Here is a 6,000-nt window from a genome sequence, read left to right as displayed (position 1 = left end):
TATTCTAAATATATGGACTAATCTGATTAGTCCAATTAGAGTCAATCATCCTTCCAATTAATAATCAAAATTACTCATATTATTCCGGTTAACAATCTATAAGACTTGATTAGTTTAGAATCTGTTAAAGCAAGCACTAGCAATTAATTAATTATCAATATTGTTTCAATGTTCAATTCATATTTTTGTATATTGAATTTCAATTTTTTGTTCTTCTTTTAAGATTCCATATTGCATTGTATACACTTGAATTCATATTTATTTAAAATACCTGCTTCGATAATTGTGAAATTGTATTACTATTTTTTATTTTTTTATAGTTTAGTAGAAATAAAAAAGTGTCTTGTATATAAAATGATGTAATATGTACATCAGGACACTCGATGTAACTGCATATTTCGCGTTAATATAAATGTAATTAAATAAAAGATTTATGTACTCTATCGATCGAATATAGATTTGATCTCGTTAAAGTTATTATTATGGCGATATGCATAATTGCGTATGCATTTTGTAATACGACGCAAGGTGTAATATTTTTTATTTTGTTACCTTTGAACGCGACGTTAATTAATTTTTCAAATATTGTGATATATTCACAATTGATTAAGTTTTTTATAATGTGTCTTGAATAATTTCCTATGTGTATTTGTAATTGTATTAATTGTTTAATAATTTTTGTATAAAATAGAAACATTTTTCTATTCATATATTTGTATATTGAAAAAAGCATGCATCGTAGACATGCATTTTTTCATATTCACTTGTGTTTAAATATAGAAAAATACATTTTCTAATGCATCGAGAATTCGGTATTTTGTAATGTCCACTTTTTGGTCATTTAAATTGTTTTTTTTTTTAAATTTTATTATTTACTAAATAATCCAATTAAAAAGTTTTGGTCGTGGATCATACATCGAATTTCATTTTTCCACACATGCCCTTTTTATCTAGTTTTTTGTTATAGAAAGCATTGTATTTTCAAGCTGTAAGGTTTCATATCGCAAAATACCATTTTATCAATGGATATTTACAGCAATGTCTGTAATATTATCCCAAGGTTTGTAATGCAAAATCATTTAGGATATAAGAATAAATTAATAAAAATTACGTGTAAGTTATACGTAGTAATATAAAATTAATTTTTGTTTTAGGTTCATCGATATTGGCAAGATTCTTTTCCACTGTTTTTAGTTTGTGTTTTCGTAGTAGTCGTGGTGTTGGTTTTTCTGTCTAAATGTATGAATGTATGAATGTATGTGTTTGTGTGAACAAATTTTTGATTTAGTATGTCAATTATGCATTTATTGTTAGGACATTTTCACTGGTGGCTCTTGGTTTTCATCGATTCTTGTTTAATTATAAATCTTTTTTTTAGATTGTTTCTGTTCACAGATAACAATGTTGTTAATAGCATCTGAAGAGGATTAGTCGTAATTAGAATAATATATTAGATGATAAGATAATAAGATGAGTAATGCGACAAGAATTTTTTATATTATTTTAATCTTACAAAAAAAAAGATTAAAAAATGTAGATTTAATAATAATAATAATAAGATTATTCTACGAGAAATTAAAATATTTATATCAGGTTTTTTAAATTAATATGAGAGGGGTATTTTTTTATAACATTGCGAATTCTTATTATTATTAAAATAATACTCGATGCACGTCAGTGCACATCAATGCGTGGGTGTTCGTATTGTAACAACTTGCGCGTTACATTGTAAATTTCAGTCGAATGTTAATCAAAACGCTTACGTTCTAGCATTTGTTGAGTAAGAACTTGCATTTTATATTTGTAATTCAATCAAATATCTACGTCAAAGCGTTTGAATGTTTGCATTAATTTGAGAATGTTAATCGGGTAGGCAGGTCGATTTAAAACGGTGTTCATGATTTTTCATCCAACTTTAATAATAAATAGGATGAAAAAATTTGTGACTCGTTTCTCGCGTTGAATTTTGTGAAATTTCTTTCTAATAAATGACTATAATGAAATGAATTAATTAAAAAAAATAAATATAGAAGTAGAATCTTAGCTCGGGGGTCTCCGAAGACAGCAACCTCCTCGTGGTGAGACCTGGGTCGGTATTGCTTGCGATCTATTCAAATGTAATGAATAATAAACTATGTAACGCAAGTACTACCGGGCGAATGGCTGTAGTAAATTCAATCTAAATTTATTTATTTGTTTAATTCTTATCCATTTTCTTTTGGTCCTTCTGACACATTGTTCTTTTCTTGGGGAAATAATCAAATGAAAAAAAAACATTTAGAATTATTAAATAATTTATGACAAAATGAAATGTATATAATATATGTAAAATAAATATTAAAAGTGTGTTACGTGTATGTGTGTACAGATACTTGTAATAATTTTTAGTTTTCGAGTACAGTATAAATATGCAGGGAAAATAAAAAATATTTTTATGGGCAGAAAAAAAAAATCTAATAAATAAAAATGAATAATTGTATAATGTTACCAACATGATAATCTTAAGAAGTTTCATTTCAGTTGCGTGTGGGTTCTACGCTCTTTTTATTTGGCGAATGACTGGTAAGAAAATTATTCATTTTCTACTCGAGAAAAAGTAGAAAAATTTATTCGAGAAACCGTTGGACTGACAGAGAAAAAGAGAAGAGGAGAAGGAGAGGGAAGTTGAAGAAGAGATGGGAAGGAAACGAGAAAGGAAAGGAAAGAAAAGGAAAGGAAAGAAAAGGAAAGGAAAGAAAAGGAAAGGAAAGGAAAGGAAAGAGGTTGCTCCATCGTTGAGCCCTTAAGATCTCCTAGGATAATAAGTTTGTACGAGGACCGTGACTCTCTTTCTAAGGCAAAATCCGAGTACCTCCTCGCCAATTTCCTTCTCGACTAATGCGCGATAACGTCTTTTTAGAAAATAGCACGTGCCTCGACATTTCTCTCGGAGCAGAAACTAGGATCCTGATAATTTTTCTATTACGATAGATTAAATTTCTTCTTTTTTTATTTTTTTCAAGAGAATCCTTACTTCCTTTCCTGCGTGTACCTACTTTTCTTTTTTCTTTCTCTCTCTCTCATTAACAAAGCATTTTATTTTATATTTATATGTGTAACAGTAGTGTAGTTCGAGTAGTTCGAATGAGAAAGGGGAAAGAAAAAAGAAAACTGGACAAAGATAGAGGCGTATCTTAAAGATTTTCCTTACTTATCCGAAAAAAGGGCCGCGGTTGATCGTCACTGGAGACGAATTAGCACGGTCTCCATTATTTAAATTCAGTGGATATAAAAGAGGGATCAGGACTAAGTCGCACTCCGAGATATTGGCTGCCGAACCCCACCAACGGAACTCTTCATCGGTCCCCTCTTTTTTTTTTCTTTTTTCTTTTGAGTGAGTGAATGAGAGAGAGAGAGAGAGAGAGAGAGAGAGAGAGAGATAAAATAAGAAAATAAAAAAATAAGATAGAAAAAGATAGAAACGAGATGATATTCTAACGTAAAAAGAAAGAGGAAGAAGAAAATCTATCTAATAAAGTTCCCCGTTCGATGGTGTGTCTCGTTGCTATGGATGATGGCTTTAGGGAAGATAGATCGAAGGCAAATAGGCCTTCTTCCTTCTTATATTATCCTTTTGAACGTCACGTTTTTTCCCTTCCTTCTCCTCCCTTTCCCCACTCCGATGAAAATCGCGAAGAAAGGGAATTTTTATATAATCGTCATTTAATAATATATATTATTACAATGACTAACACGAAAATATTTAAAAACTTGTCTCTCATTAAATACTTTATTAATTATTATAAATATATTATATATGTACAATACTTATCTCGAAATATTATTATCATATCGCGAAGAAAGGGAATTTTATTCGATGAATATATATAATCGTCATTTAATAATATATATTATTACAATGACTCACACGAAAATATTTAAAAACTTGTCTCTCATTAAATACTTTATTAATTATTATAAATATATTATATATATACAATACTTATCTCGAAATATTATTATCATTGGATGAAGGTATTACTCTCTAGATTATATAGATAAAGTTTCAAGCAAATCGAAATACATTAACAATAGTTATAATTTATTTCTTACAAACGTAAAGATTGCTAAAGCCACAAAAGTATTTCAACAAATATAACTTTGAAGTCGTTAATATTTAGTAGAATCATTTTTAACACGAATAACAAATTTTATAATCGATTATGCATATTCTTTATTAACTTTTTTGTAACATTTGGTGATATGCAATTCTATACTTCGAGTATCATAATCTAACTATTATCATCTAATCATAATTATTGTATATATATTTCAATTATCTTGAAATTTTACCTATATACTTTAGAAAATCATACATCTCACCCCCATTTAATACTAATATAATGTTGATAAGTGTTGTATTAATATACTTATTATAATTAATCAAATATTTCATGGCAAGTTTTCAGATACTTTCGTTAGTTACTCTATATAAAGAAAAAAAAAATGAAAAAATTAGAAAGATTAGACGATTAGACGATTAGGAACGTTTTAGGAAACATCGATGATAAGATAAGTTTCAAAACGGAACGGAACGTTCATAACGAAAACGAGAAACGGTCTCGTTCGAATTAATTGAAAAACGTTGTACGTAGATATTATAGACAAAAAAAAGAAGAGATAGAAAGAGAGAGAGAGAGAGAGAAGGAGAGAGAGTGAGAGAGAAAAAGGAAAAAGTAAAAAAAACGTTATACGCAAACTGCATAACCCAGGAAACTTTTTCAGCATATTAAAGAGGAACGGGCACAGTTTTCTTCCACATAGAAGGAAGCCGAACCGCAGAAAGGACCGCAGTCGGTGTTCTGAAGCGTGCTCGTCCGAAATTCAACGGAGCACTCTCAAGCCGCACAATTTTTATTTAAACGTCTTATTTACACGAGACTCAATTCCAGTTGGTAGAGGGAAAACGGTGTTCGCGTTCCGCAACCTGGCCAACACTCTTTTCTCTTTCCTTATCTCTCCTTTTCTCTCTCTCTCTCTCTCTCTCTCTCTTTCTCTCTTTTTCTTTTTCTTTTCTTTTTCTCATCTTTCGCAATATCAACGACGAAATATTCTTCCTCGTTTTCCTTTTTCTCCTCTCATCCTACCGAGTTTTGTTTCAACTTCGTTCTCTCGGCTTTTCTTTTTTTCTTTTTTTTTTTTTTTGTTTCTATCTCGACGACTCTTCATCGTCTTCATCGTCGTAGTTCTCGTCGTTTTCGTCGTCGTCTTCGTCGTCGTAAAAAATGCCAAGGCAGAATATTTGATTAGACATTCCCCTTTTGTATATTACTTCTCTTTATTTTTTTTTTAGGTCTTTGATAAATTTTCTTTCTTTTATTTTTTCTTTTTTTTCCGTTTTCGTCGTTGCTTAAGGAAAACCCTCACGTATACGCGAATCTTCTGTATTTTTTTTCCTCTCTCTCTCTCTCTCTCTTTTTCTACTAATTATACTTTAAAATTAAAAAGTATGAAATATCAATTGTTTAAATTTCAAAATCTCATTTATATTATCGATTCTCAAAGTCAACGTCATAATATCTCGTGAAACTTTTATCATCTATTCGTTGTATCTGTCGTCCAAGTCATCGGTTAGCTTAGTCGGTTTAAATTAGAATGTTCACTCAGCCGGTTTACGCGCAAATTCCAAAGTAACTTCATGGGGGTTCAAGTTTCAATGCACGCTACTCTCACCGAGTACAAAGGCCAAATTTCTAAGCCATTAAATACTCGGAAATTTCTATTATTCGAGTCATTACCGTTCTCTATTCTCTGTCGAATGTTCATACTAACTAACTTCATACGTCCACGGGATAGTATTGTTAATGTTTATGGTGTTTCGAATATATTAAAGACACCCATACGTCTTTTTATTTGATATCCATCGAATTTCAAATGAAAATATTCTTATGTGACGTAAAGAAAAATATTTTAAATTAATGATTAATTAATTGTATATCGATCTTTTCAAATAATGCAAAA

General features: G+C 29.9%; 1 protein-coding gene across 1 annotated transcript in view; it reads right to left on the bottom strand.

Annotated features, from left to right (window-relative positions):
- The window catches only part of LOC106791425 (tyrosine-protein phosphatase Lar), a 542,243-nt gene that overhangs the window by 399,639 nt on the left and 136,604 nt on the right, over window positions 1-6,000 (bottom strand). The window lies entirely within an intron of this gene.

This window comes from Polistes canadensis, unplaced genomic scaffold (genome assembly GCF_001313835.1).
Source record: "Polistes canadensis isolate GaletaPanama2010 unplaced genomic scaffold, ASM131383v1 scaffold_8, whole genome shotgun sequence".
Lineage (NCBI taxonomy): Eukaryota > Metazoa > Arthropoda > Insecta > Hymenoptera > Vespidae > Polistes > Polistes canadensis.
Note: the sequence above shows the minus strand (reverse complement) of the source record. Positions and strands in the feature narration are given on the sequence as shown.